We start from the raw sequence: 20,681 nt of genomic DNA, 5'->3' as shown, positions 1-20,681 counted from the left end.
TATGGCATTAACACTACCATTCAAATCTTTATTTTCGTCTGCGTATACAAGACGAAATTGTATTGTATTGTTAATTATTAATAAAATATTATTTTCTCATACCCATTCAACCATTTAGAAGCATTTTTTATAGCTTTGAGGAAATAAGACAGTGTTTTATAACTTTATTATGAACAAAATGATTATATTCAAAATATTTTTCATAAGTAAATAAAGAATAGAATAAGAATTCATAGAATTTAAAAATTCTAAACTTTTAATAAAACTGAAAGAATTCTCATGAAGTGTTTTCGAAAAGCAGATTCCACATTCAGAATTATAAACGATAATTTGTGTAAAAACAAAGTTTATATTTTCAAGCATTTTTTTTTTATCTAACTGTGCACTAAAATATTTTACTCTTATTTTAATTATCTCCTAATAGTTTGTGTAACGAGATATTTAATAATGTGTTTTTAAGAAATCAAGAATTCTCAGTATGAAAATTACATGGCATGGCATGCATATGCAGGGAAAAACAAGTGTTCTAAGCTTCTTTCTTTGAAAAGTGAATTAAGTAATTATGTACTTTAAAAATTTCTTAGGAATTTCTGTATAAAAAAAGGATTTCAATGAAATAATATATAATCTTAAGTTTTATTATTTAAAGCTAACAATGCATATTCATTTTTATAGACGTTATTCTTTGTAAATATGATAACGTTGCATTTCATTTTTAAGATTTAGAAATGCGATTCCATTTTGCTCTCTCTCTCTCACCAACGTTCTTTTGTTTTTCTAATCTCATTTTACTGAAATCATAGTTAAGCTACAAGTGGACGTGCTTTTATATTCATTACTTTATCTTATTTTCTTCGCAAACTCTTCTTGTTTCTGAAGTGCATGATCTCATCTTTACTTTTGTTGAAGAGAAGAGATTCCCATCTTTTTTTCAAAGGTTCCCATCTTTTTTATATTATTTTACATTCTTTATTTATTAATAGAACGTCTTCCAAACTCAGACAACAGATATGATATAGAACTATTTAAATGCAGTGATTTAAATTTTTAGATTAATTTCAACGTTCAACACTCAATTTTCTAAATTATTTAACAATTTTACATACATTATAAATTACCATTTATTATTATAAAGAATGTCTATTTTCGAAGAAATTTCAAATTCATAATTCGGTATTTCTTTTGATTTCTTATCCCACATTTAAAAAAAAATATTTCTAATTAGAATGGATAGGAAGTGGGAGTCTGAGTGTAAAAATTTGGATTATTCTTGTTTAATGAAAAATACTCTTTAATAAAGAATTCATTTCGTGACTTATATTTTCTATTAATTTTTAATGAGCTATTCAAGCATTGGAATTTGGATTGCGAGTGAACGAAGTAACAAAATATATTTTTAAAATTCAAATTCTTAATTAATTAATAAGTCTTTTTCTAGTTTTAAACCATTGGAAGCTAAGATGCGGAACTTCTTTCTGAATTCCATGGAAACTGACTGTTCATATCTGTCGTCATTACCAACCATCATTTATACCAATCATCTTCCAGATTTATGACTATTACGATAATTAAACAATTGGATGGATACCAGAATATTATGGTATATGAGCCGATACAGCAGAACTTGATAATATTACATAATTAGATAATCAATAGATTAATTTTTATGAGTGAACTCTTAACCGCATTCCGGCAATTTACTCAGAAAAAATTCTGCTGGTATCAAGTCTTTATCGCCTACAACTGAAATATTTAATTCCTGTCAAATTGAAATTCAATCTTGCATGAAACTGGACGCAATTTCTGTGAATTTTCTACTTTGTTTTCATTTGGATAGATGTTCTCTGGATCCTTTTTTAAATACGAATACGATTTTGTCGAGTCTAAGAATATAATTTCATAACAATTATATTTTTAGACTCTGCAGATAAAGAAAATAGGTGTTATTTTTATCTTTAGTTTTTTACAATTTTGCGGATAATAATGATTCTATTCGAAATCTATTGCTCTTGTGAAATGGGAGTGTAATGCAAATGAATTTAATGTTTAATATTATAATATTACTCATAAAGATTCTGTTACTTTTAATATAAATGCAAAGGAGGGAAATCTTTATTTTTTTTATTCCCTTTCATTAAATTGTAATTATTTTAAAAATTATACATTATGATGCAAGATAAATGACCCGTTTCTCTGTTGAAATTGAATTTCGTTTTCGTTTTTTTATTTTCATTTTATATCATTTATGTATTTATTACGCATTAATATATTTTTCAATATCTCGAACTACCCTTTTTCAAACTTTTTAGAAAATTGTCTGTAGATTTGTTCAAGTAGTTTGAATCTTCAAACGTACATGTTCATATTGATATGATTCAATAGTATCAAAGGCTAAAAAGTTAATAAGGCTAATATTAAATCTGAATTCAAGTTAGATTCTTAATTTAATGAATTATAAGCCTGTTATTCGTAAATATGTATTATCTAAATTTATCCATGTAAAATATTTTTCGGCTTGATTTCAAATAGTTTTGAATCGTAAGTTGTTGATTATTTGATGAAAAAAATATATACATTCATTGTGTGAGATAATAGGTAATATTAATTACTATGAACCATAAAGATATAATAACACCTATTATCTTTATCGGCAGAGTCTAAGAATATAACCGTGTTACTATCGTTAATTTTAAAGTAATAGATTCTTTTGATATGCGATTGAATGAATAATATCATGACATGCTTTTATTGCTATTGCTGTTGCTAAAATTTTTCATTTCATTGCTAATAATTTCCATGTCGAAACTATATAACTATTCTATTTTTTTCAGTTGCGTGTTATATAGGAAAATCCAGTTATTAAATTAGCAAATCACGCTGTATTGCTAAAAGTAATTTTCGAAATTTACTCATTCACTTAAAATGAATTAGCCTTGAAACAAAACTTGCACTTTCACCTAATTAATTTAGAAATGACAAGAAATAGTAAATAGTAGCAAAGATAGAAATATTTTTGAAAAATTTTCTTTTTAAAATTAAACTAAGCAAACTTAATCAGAAAATATAATCCAAGATAATCAAAAATTAACAGAAAATGTTTGTAAAAATCGTTTTGATTGAAAAACTGATTAAATACTTTATGATTGCGTACTAATCAGTTCCACTGCCAAGGAGATTTAAGTCAAAATATTTTTTTTACAAATTTTGAGTGTATATATATATAATATATATAATATATCATTATCTATATATCTATCTTATCTATATATCTACCTTATCTATATATTTAAATATCTATCATAATATATCAAATAAATCAAAAATTAAAAAATACATCTAAATTTCAGGATTTAAGTAAATTAATACAATTATAAACTCTTATCTTTTCGGAAGTTGTTGAAATATGCATTGTAGCTATTACACCAACGCTGTTGATAACGTCCATCAACAGAATGTCAAATTTTATCAGTTTCATTAATCCATGTCGACCTATTCACCCGAGTTAAAACAATAAATGTGGAAGGAATACTTTCATCGTCATCCTCATCATCAAAAAAAGAAAAAGGGACCGCAGATTACATCAACCATCCCCACTATTATGTGTATGAACATTTTAATTTACAAAGTTATAAATCTCTTCAGATAAGAGCCACACAATTATAATTAAAATCCAGAAGAAGCTTAACATAAGAACTATGTTAATAAAAATAAGAACAAATCCAATAACGCGTAATATACACAAAAATGTTCAAAATAAAGCAAAAAAAGAAAGGAAATGTTCCAACAATAATACCCTGTCGCTGAATTAATGTCAAATCTTGTAATACAGACTCATATATACAAGAAATGTATACGTTTCTACATAGGAGACTAAGAAATATGGCAATGAAACATGCACAAAAGTAAAGGGAGTTCTGTTCTTCAATTTTATATTAAATTCTTCAATCCTATATTAAATAATGAAAGTGTTAAATAACTTAAAAAGTCGATTGTGATCAATGTACAGTGCATGATGATTATATATAAAATCAAAATTTGCTAGTTTAATGAAAAAAGACTTAATTTATGAGATATATTGGTGTACTTTCTTTCAAATGCTAGTATCAGTTCGTCGATTGCGATTTCTTTTTAGTTGTAAATATGTTATTTCAAGTGAATTTAGAAGAAGAAAAAAATATTCACCAGGAATGGCATCTGTGGCGTGGAAGAGAGTCGGAATAATATAATTCACGCTTTTTGCCCCAACCTACATTAGATTCACTAGAATTCAGTAGTGAATCCTCTATATTCCATCAATTAATTCATTTCTCAAATTAATAAACTAAGATAAAGTATAAATAAAATTGAGTTTTGGAACTATGATGTTTTATAATTATTTATTAATTTTGCGGACTATAAATTGTATATTAAGCAATAGTTATAATACCATAATTTTTCGATTTTTAGTTCGAATGATTTCTGAAAAGCACTATTTTGCTCTCTTTGAAAGAATTCAGACTGTCACTTGCGACGATATGAAACTTTTTTTTTCCTCTATTTGTCAAATGTTGACCTGCACTCAACTTTTTTCTTCTTCTTTCGTTCTATGAATAGATACATTTGGCGATCGTAAATCACGTCAGCAGCTGGAGATAACCATTTGTCAACAGAGCCTCCTGATCAACTGCCAAAACATAACACCGATTGTATCGTTTGAGCTTTCATTCATGATATTCTTTTCCCACGTTGTTCGTCAAACAGAAATGCCGTAACACTTGACACCTCTGATAGGGCCTATCCACCATCCACCTGCGCTGAAGAGCAAAGCAAATCGTAACCGAAGGGAACGTGATGCAATTTTAATTGGTCGCATTGCTCGGCGGACTCTTGGAATACTTGAAAAGCCTCCTCCTTCACCATTATTTTGTTTAACTGTAGGTGGTCCGATATCTTGCTGACACTGTATCTTTATTTGCGCGAATTTGCTGTTTTATAGCCATTCGTTAAATGAGAAAATATCTGCCATTCATCGATATTTTTAGAATGGTAGTGTAAGGTTAAGTGATCCACGGGGCAAGTTCAGACCCCTAAGATCAGGACTCAACCAACCAAAGGTGACTGATAATCCAATTTGTTATTCTGTTACACAAGAGAATGCATTGTTAGAATTAAAAAAAAAAGTGTGGATTTTGCTAGGTTAGACAGAACCAGGGAAAAAAAAAAAAAAAAAAAAAAAACGTTGAAGTCAAAGACAATGCATTCTGTTTATTTAAATACTTTTATTTTTATTTTTTGCTGGAACTTTTTTTTCTTTTAAATGGCAGCATTAAAACTTCATACATTTTTAATACACAGCAACCAACTGGTTCCCCGGGATTATTTGGTCATATTTAACTTTTGATAAATTTTTTAGATATATTTTTTTATCCATGATTCCGCCAAATAGTCTGATTTGAAAGCCGTTTTATTTAGATTCTCTTACTTAAATTCTGTTTATTGTGTACATGAATATTTACAATGGAAGCCCCATAATATCATAAGGCTATTAAGGACATAAATGTCAGTTCATTTATTTACTAAATTCCCCGATATTGTGATTTCAATTTTTTTTATCTGTCTTGTTTAACTACACAGATATTAAACAGAATCCTTTTTCTTTAGCTTTAAACAATAGAAGAAAATCATTCTATTATATATTTGAATAAACAATGAAAACAGTTTGAGTTTTGGTAACAATGTAATCTTTTTGGAAATTAAGAAAAATTAAAATAATTAATTAAAATTAAAAATCATTAAAAAAAACCATTTATTAAAATTAAAAAAAACTGCTAAAATTCTTCAGAAATTTACAGTACTATTAAATTAGTATAATAATTTTTTTTTTAATTTTCAAACTTTGTAAAATTTATTTTTTTGTAATAATATTTTTGAAAGTTATCGCGGAAAACACCAAAATGCAACCTTACTTTTAGTTAATTAAAATTTCAAGGGCATCTCCATGAGATGCATATTTCCACCTTCCAAGGTATATATGTGCCAATTTTGGTTGCTGTGGGTCAAACGGTCTCGTCAGTAGAAAGCCAGAACACACGAAATGTATTGATCATCATTATTAGATGTGTTACAGTGGAAAGTCGATAACTGGCTAGTATAGACATTCTCTAGTGAATGTCCACATTCATGCAAATTCAACATATATTATTATTAATATTCATCGGAGAATTTTTATTTTCTAATTTTTGTTTTTCATAGTAATATATACATAATATTAAGAAGAAAACTAATACCATATAAAAAGGGCCGTGAATTGCTATTATAGCCGTTATTATTTACAGTTAATTCTGTTGATTTCAAATAATAGTTATGCTTAAATTAAATTCTTTTAACATAAATATTTCCTTCAGTATCCTTAGTAGAGGAAAATTAGGATATAATAAGTTTGATTTTAAATTGACAAAATTTTTTAATACAGGAGCAATAAAAAGGATTTATAGTTATTTTAATTATTTAATTGATATTTTATTGAAAGTATGTAAAGAAATTCTGAAAAAAAATGCAATAATTATCTGAAATAATCGAAGATGTTACAATAGAAAAATAAAGAACAATTTGAAATATTTGAGACAAACGCAAATTGAATTAAAAAATTCTTTTATTAGTTTTCATTTTAAGAAGAGTTATATTTTCTTTTAATTAATTTAAGTTTATACATAGTGATAATTTAAGTTTATTCAAATTGGAAGCTAAAAGTCTATCAGTGTGATCAAATATTCGAAAACATTGTCATTTTAGTTGTTTGATTGTAATTGAAACAAATTTTGGATAGTCACGTTTAGCAGGTGAAAATGTGAAATTTGCATGGAAAACATTGAAGATTTTTTTAAAAAATCCGGTTTCTATCTGACGCATCATTATTATAAATCACGACCAATTCACTTGGGAAAAAAAAATCATTTTTTAAGATTTTCAAACTGAGACTTCCTCTGCATCCAAACAGCCTTGTATTCTGATACCGATGTTTTTAATCTGACTTCTACAATCATCCTGTTATGTAAATAATGTTAAATAAAGAGCCTTATGTTTTACTGCAATAATTTTGCTGAGCTGCCTGTTGCTGAAGACCTTCAAAAAAATCGATAAAAACACACATGTTCTTTATTAATAATAAATAATCTTAATGTTCTTTATATTTAGTATTTAGATAAACTGGACCTTTCAAGATAAAACACTTAATGGCGATACGATACTGTTTAACTATAATTTCTTCGAACTTGCAGTCTCTTTCTTCGCTGAAACCACACATTACGTCACAGCTCTTCAAGTGACACACGTCACTTGAATGATCCAAACAGAGGAGCACGCTAAATTCTTTTTGCCACTTACGTGCTAAATGTTCTAGTTTACGGACAGAGGGCAAAATTATCTTCCAACGGGGTGGTTGTCTTTGAAACAGAAACATTTTGAGTCGGAGTTCACGAAAGGGGAATGAATTTATGAGTGTGCCAAGTGACGCTTTAGTCTGAAGACGAATTAGACGGTAATTTTATTATTTCTGTTTCTAGTCTTATTTCTTTCGTGTAAGCGTTGATTCTTAATGCGTCTGTCGTCGGCTCAGATAGGGGGACACAAACATTTCTTTTTTTCATTCATTACTCTTGCAGTCCGGAAGAAAAACTTTGCAATACCAACTTAAGAATGTTGTTGATTCACTTGTACGCCTTTTTCCTTTTATAACACAATGAAAGAAGGTTAAATTAAGGAATGTTTCGGGAAATTAAATGAACGGCAGGACACAAAATTTCTTCATCTACTCTATAAAATGTGTCTGTTCCTCTCATCTCGTCTTGTCAATGAATCTTGTCTTTTATACGATAAATCAGTCAACGAATTTTTTTTTCCAGCCAAACTAATTCGAAGAGACAATTTTTCTTTAAAATGTGCATCTCGCATCTCGTCTTGGTCAATAAATTTGGTCTTTTTTTCGATGAATCAGTCAACGAATATTTTTTCAATCAGATTGATTCGAAGTGACAATTTTTCTTTAAAATCTGCCTGTTCCTCGCATCTCGTCGTGGTCAATAAATCGCAACTTTTTTTTTTTTTTTGATAAATCAGTCAACGAATTCTTTCCAGCTTGACTGATTTGAAGAGACAAATTTTCAATATCCAACACATTCAAATCATGAAAGATACCGTTGAATTCAAAATCTGAAATGGTTTTTAAAAGTGTACTTACATGCATTCAATTAAATAATATATCGAAATGTATTTAAAAATAATTATAACTTTTATGGTGGTGATATGTTTAGTCCAGAAAACAGGCTCATTTTTTTTATCAAAAAGAAAACCGAAACTTTAGGATACTTTTTTCTAAAACTCTTTTGTTAGAATTTCTCATTTACTTTATCATTTTTATTTGCTTTATCTTTCTCCTGGTGAAATTATCTTATAAATTTTAAGATAAGAGTAAGAACTTTCTTTTTGAAAATGTTTTTTATATGTATTTTGAAATAATGATTGACATAGTAGTCCCATCTTTTAAATGAAGAAAAAGCGAGAAAGATATATATTATTTTTTACACGCATTATATAATTATAAATTCTTATTTTTCTTTAGGCACATGGATACAATACTGTTTGCATTCATTAATTCATATGAAAATGAAAACTGTCAAAGTTATTATAAAATAGTCAACAGAAATTACATAACCAATTTCATTTCAGACGAATATTTTAAATTCTTTTACAATTCCATTACTGAGATTGCATTCTAAAGTTTGATACAAAAGAAAAACATGCACATTTTTACTCAATTTATTCAACGAATTAATTTATTCTTATAAATATGGATTATGAAATCAGTTTTATATCTTAATATATTTTATTCAATACTTAATAACAAACCATTTTAATATTTCCATTATTTAATTATAATATTTCCATTATTTAATTATATTTTCATTTAATATATTTATATATTATTTCATTTATTATATTTATATAATATTTTTATTTAATTATAATATTTTCATTTGCGTTATTTTATAATTTTCAGATGCTTTCTGAATTTTTTTTTTGTAATACACAATTTTTTATATTAAAATTTGAAACTCTGACTCAAAATGAATTTTTATGCTTACAAATTAAGTAGAAATATGGATCCTTAAACACACTAATTTATAGAAAATACTGTTACTGAAGGTTTTATGTATTTTCTTATTGTAATTTCTGTCACAATTTATTTTTTATTGAATATCTCAACATTTAGCTGGCTTATCTTACTCTTGGTTAGTATGATTTTTTTTTATAAAAAAGGATTCCATCAACAGAATTATGATTGCGTTTTTCAAGCGGCCACTTAAAACTATATTTATATAATTTGATTAAAATTATGAATGAAGCAAGAATAATTTTTTTGGAGGACAACCATCTTGACAGCCAGCCGTGTGAAGCGTAACATATTTGAGTTGAGTGAGTGGCGTTTAAAAATGTTGCAGATCGCTTTCATGGTTTCGCAACAGATAAGGAGTAAGATACGAGCAACTGATTGATATAAGTGGCTAAATGTGTCAAACAGACGCTCATTTTAAATATAAAGCGTATAAGATAACCGAGAATTCAATATAGTATAGTTTAATTAAAAATGATGCTTATCATGTTTCACATGGACATCCAATGTATTTCTGTCACGTCATTACGTTGGAAATTTAGCATTTACAGAACTTTAATTAAATGGGAAATAAACTCATTTTTAAGTTTCTTTCTTTCATACACGATTTCTCTATTGGGAAAATTCCTTGAGATGCTAAAAAGTTATTAATTAGAAATATTATCCTATCTAACTGGATATTTTAAGCCCGGCCCGTACAATCCTTCCTTACAGTCGATGTTTCGGATCAGTTTTCAATCATTATTTTCAGCTTAATTGCAGCAATCCTTATTTTATGCGTATTGTCTTTTTATTTGAATATTTTTGTAAATGTAACAAAAAATTAAAATACGAAAGCTGATTTAATCTTTGGTGAAGATTTCAGGTTAATGTTTTTTTTTTTTAATATTATTTTCTCTTTCACGTATATACAGGTTGTCCGAATTAAAATCACCCAAAAATAATGGCTTATGAGAGAATCGCATTTAAATTTTAGCTGAATTAAAAGAAACAAATTCTAAATTTTCTTTATTGATTATTGAAGTTTATTGAGAGCAAATTTTAAGACTTCTGACATCTAAATCCTGATCATTTTTGCTTTTAATTTATATAAATTAATTGTTTCAAACCATCTATGCGATTTTTTTTATGCACAATCAGCGAAACTCCAAGCAAAAAGAGTCTAAAAAAATGTTATTTTTGAAGATATGGGGAATCAAGTAGTCATGTTTTCCTTGATGGTGAAACATCTAATAATAATGTAAGGCGCCGCTATGATATGGCGACTTTTCCGAACGCCTGACGAAAAAAATTAGTCGCCAAGCAGGAAGGAAGAAAGCAAAAGAGAGGGGAGTGAAGTGTTTAGAAGGAAAGAGAGAAAAGAGAGCGGTGAAGCCTGAAAAAAAAGTGACATGATATGTTTTATGTGTTTATAAAAGATATTGTATTATGTCCTATTAGCTAAAGCTATCAATAAATAATTTTTGGATTAAAAGCATCATTTCTTATCTCCAATCACAATTCACGGGTTTACAAATATGTTGTAAGTAAGAGAACCCGAATTATAAGTACTCCAAATGTTATTAAATTAAAGAGTTATTTTTACTGTTTGTAAAGCCTTTAATAGTGTTCACATTCAACTTCATTAGCCTGCAAAAAACACAAGAAGTTGTCATCTTAAAGCTGAAAGAAATATATAACTAATCATGTTTGGCTTGTTCAGTATAAGCTATTACTTCTGGGCATTTTTAACCTTGCCATCCTAGATTAATTCATGGATATTTTATTTTATAAATATATGATCCGATTTAGTTTCGAAGATTAAAAAGTTGTCTGTATATTTATGAGGTCGACATTTTTACTATCTTTTAATATATGTTAGCTCTATATAAATATTATGTTTGCGTGTATTCGGTTTGGATTTTTTTTGAAAATAAAATGGTCTTTGAATGTTTTGCTTTTTTATTTGTTAACTGGAAAAAAGAATCTATACTTTCATTCAGTAAATTCCAAATGTGTCTAACTGCTAAACCTAGTTTTAAATAAAATGTTTACACTAGAATATTTTACTTTGAGTTTTTTTATGCACATTCGAACATGCCTCTTCATCATTTTGGTGGATACTTTAGCATTAAAATATTTAAATTAAATTTATGCTTTTCTATCCAGTTTGATCTAAAAAAAATTCCATTCTTCCTTTGCTCATTTTTATATTCGTCTTTAATATTTCGTGGTAATACTTCAATTTTAAATGTTTCGAATTAATTTGAATTTTCGTTTTGTAGTTTTAAAAGACTTTCAGTCCCAATGTCAATTAAAAATTATTGAATAAAAGTTCTTAGTTCTAATATACTGAAGAGGATAATCAAGGATTTCTCCCGAAATTAGTTAGAGTGATTCTTAAAATTACAGTTATAAAAAAAAAAATCAACTAACACACATTATGACCTTTGGTAATTGTATGAAATTTAAAGTTTTATTATTTAATAACCAATATTACTCTCCCAGTTTTATTTCTATCTCTTGATTAAAATACGGTTATTAGAATTTACAGAATGCAAGTTTAGCTGGAGATAATACAGGAAGGAATTAAAGAATTGTTAGATAATTTTTTTAAATGTACATATAATATAGTTGCAAAAGAATACCCAATTGGGTTCCAATATATCTCCACAACAAACAATTTGTAGTTCAACTCATTATTTGAATTCAAAAATAAGTATTTGGCTCTCTTTTTTTATTTATTAAAAGCATACTATGAATGAAAATTTTTGCTTGGATATGTTAATAACTATGCTGCTTTCGATGAACTTATTGCTAAGATCTTAGCTAGATTCTCCATCAGTTGTCGCCAAGAAATGTTGACACAACTGCTCGATATAATATTCCATTCTAGTTCGTATAAGTCTAGTTCGTTTTTTTTCCTCCTATCCCTGCGTGTGAAAGTAAGTGAGGAATTTACAACTGGAATGATGAGTCATCTAATACTGAACAGCAAATATTCGCAAAATATGGAATGAGTCTCGATATTATGAAGATATCGCTCTTGAATAATCATATTCAGAATATGTGAATTAATGGTATCCATAAATTTGCAGTATTACTTAAAATCTGAAGTGTTTCATCAGACAAGAATGTAATGCGTTTCTCCTTCAATATATGAATAGATAAATTTACCGGTCGTAATTTAGTAATGGGTCAATAAAGGTTTTTTTTGATTTTGTAAATATTAGCTATTAAATGCAGGATATCTCTTTGTAATGGCTTTTGTAAAATAAGTCAAAAATTCGCATCAGACAAGAATGTAGTAATTTTCTCCTTCAATATATGAATAGATAAATTTGCCGCTCATAATTTAGTGATTGGTCAATAAAGAATTTTTTATTTTATAAATATTAGTTATTAAATAATGGTTGTCTTTTTGTAATCGCTTTGTATAGTAATTTTATTATGATCAGTTTTTGTCATCCTCCTGTCATTCAATTGATTTCAGCTCATTTACAAATCTTTAAAATATTTAGTTCGAATTTTAACGCAATTACATTCTGATTAAGTTCTTTAAATAGTTTCTTTCCGAAACGGTAAATATAAAAAAATGTATATAAATGCGTCTAAACTTTGTATCGTATTAGTGAATTCTTCCTTTCCATTTTAATTATGAAAATTGGATTATGTTGATTATTTTTAATTATTTGATCTTTTATATTCTTCCTATTTTATATTTTATTGCTTACTTATTAGAAGATGTTCTTAAAGCTTTTAACTGAAGAGTCTGAAATGACTTTCCGAAATCTTTATTTCACACGTGCGAGATGCATAATTCAAAAGCGGCAGTTTGCTTAAAATAGTTCTCTGATCGGGGTTATAGAATAAAAATAACCCTTCCACTTGAAAGATATCTAAATGAAAAATAGGGTAGAACTTCAGTTTTAGAACTTCACTGAACCTGAACTGAGAAGTGTTAAAAAAAAAAAAGCGTGGAGTAAAAAGAGGTGATTCACTGAACTTAGGTGCGTAAAAAAAAAAAAAAAAAAAAAGAAATAGTCATCACAGAAAACTAGAGTCTTTCCCGAAGTACATTGAAAACGCGGATGAAGTTATTTATACGCTAGTGACCTTGTCCCGTATGTTCAGAGCTCTAAACAGGTGATTTAGACACTGGTTTTAAGGGAGTGGTATTTATACACCCAACTATAACTACTCCGCCTGGCGTCAGGAAATTTATGCATGTTGAATAGAGAATTGCTCTGCGTGAAGAATTTAATTGCTGTTTCTTGGGTAATAAATAAATTAACAAATAATGATGACATTTACAATTGCTGTCGAGTGCCAAATGTTACAGAAGACATGTTAAAATTCACACCCTCGAAACGCCGTAGGAGGAACTGTCAGTACATCAATTTATTTACTGTTATCTGTCTTATGAGTCTATCTACTATGACGTCCTTTTAAATGTAATCGCTTGTTATATTTTCGTGTTTTGTTTTCTACGATACAATTTTAATTCATCTTCTTTTGAAAAATTTATTAATAGTTCTTCTTTAAATGATTAGTCATTGTCATATTTTTATAGAGCTTATAACATATTTTTAATTTGCAGATTCATTTTCAATTTTTTTAAAGGCTGCAAAACAATATTTGTTTTGATGTTAACTAGAAAGCTCTAGCCATGTCATATTATAGTTATATTTACCGATACCAAAAACACATATACTTGAAGATACATAGTAAGATTTTCTTTTTCTTTTTCACCTTCAGAGTATTAGGACAAATAATTGGTTGAAATGCTTTTCATGAAAACAAAATGCTTTTGAAAAACTCATACATACGGAAAATAAATTATGTAGAACTTAAAAAAGCTTTACAAAATAAGTTTTTTGCATATGTGAAATATAACTATGCATAGATTGACATTAATCTTGTTTTGGTTTCTAATCATAATGTGATATTTCGAGCGACATCCGTGATTTCGCTTTTGTTCACGAACACATGGCAAATGTCACCACACATGTTGTCTAACATCTTACTGGATGATTTGTCGTGACTTCATGCTCCTTTTTCTTCTACAAAATGTGTCATGGATTTCAAAACTAAATTTTCTTCGGCATGTGTTATGAATATGAATTGATTCCGGCTAAAAATATCTTTTTATATGACACAAAGATGCATTATAGTCATATCCGAACAATCACATTATGTAAGAGGACTTATTAAAAAATAAAAGTAAGAACTATTTACTTCTAACCGACTCTTCATCAATTTTAATTTTTATAATTAGAAGAAGAACAATAAGCTTAGAATTTTTTTGTGTGTGTATGTATGTACTCCTATAAGAATTAAATTAATGTGTCTTTGTTACTATTAAATAAAAAAATAAAAGTGTGCTTTGCAATTAATGGCTTGAAATAAAAACTGATTTGTTGTAGAATATTTTAATATTGTAAAGTTTGAAAAAATATTTATATTTAAAAACGGATTCCAAGTGCTAAAAAAATGGAAGTTAACATTTGGAAACAAATGTTGTTATTTAAACATTTAGACATTTATTGCGCACTTAAGTCGTTAAAATTAGATTAGATTTATGCTCTGCAATAAAACGAAAAGGATTTATTTTAGACCTAAATACACAAGTGTACGATTGAAACTATAACACAGCGTAAAGCATAGCTCATTGATGCTATTTTCGGATTATGTAAGCTGCAGTTAATGCCCATGCTTTTTCTATACTTGTTTGCTACGGTTTATTTTTAAACTGATTATTTCAGCGATATTTTATTCGCAGTTTTATTTAGTGGAACTAATAAAATTGTGGAAATGGAAACATGAATAATATAATGATTTGCTTAAAAAAAAATGTTTCATTTCAGAAATTCTGAAAAGTATTTTGTAACAGTTCTTATCGTTTCGAACCATTATGCTAAATTTCTAAGCAATAAGTAATTCTTACTTTCTCGTACACATAGTATAGGGAAAGTACAGTAATCGTCAAAAAATGACATAGTATAGGGAAAGTACAGTAATCGTCAAAAAATTCGAACTCGAGATTTTGACGAATCTTCACGTTTCAGAACTCCCTGAGTTCGAAAAACACATTTTTTGAAAACGTCCATCTTTCTGTCTATGATAATGGTAACTCCAAAACGCTTTGTACCATATGTCTGGCGCAGTATAGTCAGATATGGCTCTTGCGCCAATAAACACCAAAATCCATCCATCCATCCATCCAAAACGCTTTGAGCTAGACAGATGAAATTTCACATACAATCTTTACCCTAAATTTGTAGATTTCTATCAAATTTTGAACAAAATCCGTCCAGAAGAAATCTGTCTGTCCTGCTATTCGATTATAATTTAAGAAAATGAAAGGAGCTAGGTAGATAAGATTCAGTACACAGATTTAACAATCATAGTGTAGACAGCGTCAAATTTTGAATCAAATCTAATGAGGGGTTGACCGCTTTTCGGTCTATACTTTCAGAAACCTATAAACGCGATAATTCAAAAACGAAATGAATTAAATATATTAAATTTTATATGGGATTTTATGACTACAAGTGTAATGTTTCGTCAAATTTTGGTTTCAGTGTAGTGAAAAACGAATCTGAATCGCACATTCTATTTTCGGATGATATTGATCGCATGCCAGAGATTAATCGCCAAATAACTCGCCAAGGATGATACGATAGATTCAGTAAAATTGCTACATTCACGCCAAAGGTTAATATTTCGTAATTACTGTGCACCAGTACCATTCAAGGCGTTCTCTGGTATAATACCTTTATTAGAAAGTATGCGAGAAAGTTTTGGAGGGACCATTCCCACTAGTTTAATATTCGGTTGTCCGGATTTAAATATAATTGAAAAAATATTCTCCTTTCGACTTTTTGTATCCTTATTCAGTACAGTATGTTTGTATTCAGCAATACTCTATATTGAAGAGGATTGAATTGGCAATTTGGATCTAATAGCCTTACCCGATAGCATCGAGAATTTGATATGTGTTGATCTAAAATTTAATGTCACAGTCGATTTCTCTTATGATATTTGCTGTGAATTTGAGTTAACATGTTTCTGTCAATGTATTTATTTATTTATTTAGTTATTATTAATAATCAAAGTATTAATAATAATTGATTCATTGCATTAATCGTAACATATTCACTTAATCACACATGCCAACTGACAGTCAACCCGATGATGAGAATAGTCCAAAATTCGACACACATGAAAAAAAATTGGTTCTAAACTTACGTATTTAATATCATTCCATCTCATTCATTTTTGAGATATTATGTTCAAATTCTTGCTTTATGGACAGATAAACTCTATTAAAATTCTTCTATTTATCTAGATTGGGTTTGAAGTATCATACTCAGATAACCTCTTCGGACAGAGATTCCTCGTTGGCAGATTTCGTCTAAAATTCATAGGAGTCTAGTTTTGGTGTAAAGATCGCATACCAAATTTCAATCGTTTAACTTGTTGCATTATTGTATTATTGTGTTCACATATAAAATGTATGCTTTTTTGGGGGAATTTTGAATGGTTTTAGATTCATCAAAACTTCAAGGGTGAATTTATTTTTCACGATTATATTTATATTTGTATATTCCATATAAAAGAAAGAAAAATCTCTACCATGATTGAAACATCAATAGCGAGAAAGTATCGATAAACTTTTGTGAATACGTTTTCGTTCATAAAATTGAATTTAAAAAAAAAACTACTCATTAGATGTGTTGAAAATCAAATTCTTTTTATATACGAATTTCTTTATTCACTTTTCTGGACCTTGCATAGCACTGTTTATGAATATCTTCATTAAATAAAGAAATGAAATAAAAAAATAGTAATGCATGTACGTGCGTATCCATCTCTACAGAGATACGCAAATTTTCCTATTAATAACCTGTCACACTCAAAGTCGACAGTTGCAAACTTCACGAAGTGCGGCAATATCTCTGCGTCAAATCACACTGCCTGTTGCTGTCGGGGATAATTTTTTTATGCAACGGGGTAGGTAGCTATTGTCCCGGCACTTGAAGATGGTTTACTTAGTCGTTGCGTATTTCCATAATCTGAAAAGCGAAGGATTAAGGCTGATATCGCAGTAAAGACCGGTTCCCAGCGTTTTCACCCATTGTGCCTCGTGTTGTAGTAACAAAAGGAAAAGGGATAAGAGATTTTTTCGCGCTGTTTTTGTGGTAGGTAAAAACGTGCGCATAGTAAAAAGTGTGAGAAAGCTGGAATAAAATATAATATGCCATGTTATAAAATTGTATAAAAAATATTTAGCCTTGGTGTGAGCTCGTAGAATCTTAGAATATTAGAAAAAGCTGTATTCTTTTCTATCTCTGTGCTTCTTGCATTTTTTTTTTCGTTTTAATAGTCATTTTATTGCATTTTGTGAATCTGAGGGCTTTTTCTTTAAAAAGATTTCTTTGTTATCTGCGCACATTCAAAAATGTTATTCAAATCATCTTGTGCAATCTCAAAATCTTAAAAAAGAAAAAAAGTTCCTTTCTGTCTCTATGCTTCTTAATTCTTTTTCTTTCTTTCTTTTTTTGCCGCTTTATTCGTTATTTTGTTACTTTTTTGCGGATATGTGAAGACTTTCTTAAGAATATTTCTATATTTCGTGTTCATACTCAGAAATGTTATTTGAATTATGTTAAAGAGCAGTATTATTGATTTCAAACATCATGTGGTGATGATGATTTTTTTTTTTCATTATTTTTATACTTACAAGTCAGAATTATTGCCATTTTAGAATCTTGGATGAATTTCGTTTGTTTTATTTTTGTCTAACATTTTAATTTTTAATTTCATACGTCATATTTAGCAATGTTATTTGAATTATTTAAATGAACAGCATCATTGATTTCAAATATTATGTGGTGTTGGTAATTTTTTTTTTTCATTATTTTCATACACCAAACTTAGAATTTTAGTTCTTGTTTTACAGTCTTGGAAGAATTTCATTTGTTTGTTTAATTTTTGTCTTACATTTTAATGCTTATTTTTTTGTGTTTATTCAGTTATTAATTTTTCTGCGATTAAAAAATGATTGATTTCAGTTTTTCAGACATCATTTGATAATAGTATAAGGGCGAAGACGAGTCTATTATGGGCGTCGCATTATTTTCGTTAAATAAAGTTAAAACAATAATTCAAATGAATGTTTTTTTAAAAAAAATAATATTACTTTAGAAATGAAACAAAACAGTTTGCTCTCTTATTGCGTTTTCATTCCACATTCGTTTTTAAAAATGATAACATCATGAGAAAGCTTCAGAAAGAACTCATATTTTAAAACAGATTTTTTTTTCATGTTGATTAAGCCATTTATTTGCTTTTCTGCGTTAAAAATAATTGTTACGTTTTCCCCTTGCATGAAACTAGTAATCCCGTCCCCTCACAAGTTGCCCTTTCCTTTTGCCATATATTGAGCTTGTTTACAATGCTTTAACTTAACTTTCAGGGAGGTTCACCTCCAACGAAGAATCGTTCAAGGGGGTAATTTGAAGGGTAGTTGCAGGGACCGTGTGTATTTTTTGAGGGGGGGAGGGCACATTTGATAGTTCATGATATTTCTGATCGATATAATATTTAGAATCAATATTTTTCTAATATTGATATTTTTTGGGGTGGAGAGATTCTCTCTATTCATCGACTGATGGTGAAATATTTGCTACATTCCTATGAAGAGCAGCGGAGTATACTGTGCTTTTCGAATAGCATGTCTATAAATAAACATGTAAAACAGTAAAATGCTACTTGCTAATTTCTAAAAAATCGCAAAGCGTTTTTTTTATTATTATTTTCATGGAATAAATGAATTTTATGCAAAAGAAATCTTGAAAAGTTTTTAACTGTCTTAAAGAAGGAATTGACGAAATTGTTTTGTTAATATCTCTAGAAAAAAAAAATTGTGTTGCCATAATTGAAAAAGCTGTAAATTTAATTATCTTGGTATAATTTCAATGGCTCAGTTTCTGATAATATTTGTAGCCAGGTAATTCTCTTAATGCTTTTCAGCATTATTTCAATTAGTAATAACATTTTTTATTATTTAGAAAGATCGTGTAAAAACAGTATAGTCAAGCATTTTTCTGTTTATATAGGTGAAATATAAAGATATAGTTTTTTATTTGCTTATTAGATATTAGATTTAATTTTTAAAATGTTTACTTCGAGTTCAATATTATATGGACACAGATATGCAGTCATATAGGAAAAAAAATTATATTTTTTAAGTTGACTCTTACCATTTTAAAATAATTATTAACGTGAATCTTCATGCTCATTTTTTCTGAATATTCTTAGATAGAAGAAAATCATTTTATCATAATCAGACTTGTGCTTCTCTTCTCTTCCCTTCCCTTCAAATGCAAATTCTATAAAAGATCATGTAGGTCGGCGGTTAGAGAGACTTATGGTATCATTTATAAATTTTGAATGTACGTATTAAAAATCTTTGGTAAAATTGCATATATATTTTTATGCATACTCATTTACCCTTTATTTCTGTTATGAATGCCTTTACTGATAGATTGAATTTAAATTTATTTGTATTGCATTATGACGATTTTACTGAATGGAAAAATTTTAAAAACTGATGAACGCGTTCCTAAATTAATTTATTTCTTAAGAATGAAAAAAAGTAAAAAAATAATAATAATAACTGAATTAGAATTGTTAAACCCCATGATCAGAAAGTTAATCAATAGGAAAAATGTCATTTTATTGAATGACAAATCATATCCACATAAGATGATATTCTTTAACACGTTGATTGCAGAAACACGCGCCTATGCGTTACTGATAATATGTAATATGTATACCAAACCATCTATCTTATTAAATGACACCTTCTCTACTATAGTTTAAAGATAGCAAAGATGAGGTAATCTAATCAGATAAATGATTCGAGTATCAGGTGTGAGACGTGGCAGCGAATGCGCTAAACTCATTCTAGAAATTAGCAAATATTTCTATATATAGTATTTTTTTATTATAATTAAATATCATCTCGTGTATTTCTTACTAATTTACTTATTCTGTAATAATGAAATAAATAAATATGAATGTATACTGCTGAGATATCTGCCCTTCGAAAGGACTTGGTTGACAGTTAGCACGATATGTCGTCCTCTTCGGTTGTGTAATTTGAAAACTAAATCCTTCTTCAGACGTATTGAGAGCTTTCTTTCTTTTGGAAGTTCTAGAAGTGCCTCGCGTATTTATATCAGTAACACTTCCTCGAAATAACATTTTTATTTCTGCCAGTCTGCCCGTCTCGAGTGAACTCTCCCCTCTTCTGACTGCGAAAATATAAAAAACGTGTCAGGTTTCTGAGCGCGGTCAACAGTTCATAAATTGAACCGATAGGAAAAAAGAGAAGTCTTCAGCATCATCATGCTCTCTTTCATTTTCTGTTTTTTAAATTAGATGTGTGTGCCATTTCATCTGAAAATATAAAAATATTATGGTTTGAAAGCATTTTAGTTCTCTCGCTTTATTAAGAAATTTAGTTTTATAGCGTTATTTACCA

The 20,681-nt window shown here is 28.3% G+C and overlaps 1 protein-coding gene across 7 annotated transcripts in view; it reads left to right on the top strand.

Moving 5' to 3' along the window:
- LOC129961458 (collagen alpha-1(XV) chain-like) overlaps positions 1-20,681 on the top strand; it is a 320,304-nt gene that overhangs the window by 154,423 nt on the left and 145,200 nt on the right. For 2 of the 7 annotated variants that reach the window (XM_056075071.1, XM_056075063.1), the window contains exon 1: positions 7,412-7,516. The exons of the other annotated variants lie outside the window; for them this stretch is intronic. The gene's annotated coding sequence lies outside the window, so the exon portion shown is untranslated. Of the gene's footprint in view, positions 1-7,411; positions 7,517-20,681 lie in introns of those variants that run through there. 7 annotated transcript variants of the gene reach the window in all.

The sequence above is a fragment of the Argiope bruennichi genome, chromosome 1 (genome assembly GCF_947563725.1).
Source record: "Argiope bruennichi chromosome 1, qqArgBrue1.1, whole genome shotgun sequence".
Classification (NCBI taxonomy): domain Eukaryota; kingdom Metazoa; phylum Arthropoda; class Arachnida; order Araneae; family Araneidae; genus Argiope; species Argiope bruennichi.
Note: the sequence above shows the minus strand (reverse complement) of the source record. Positions and strands in the feature narration are given on the sequence as shown.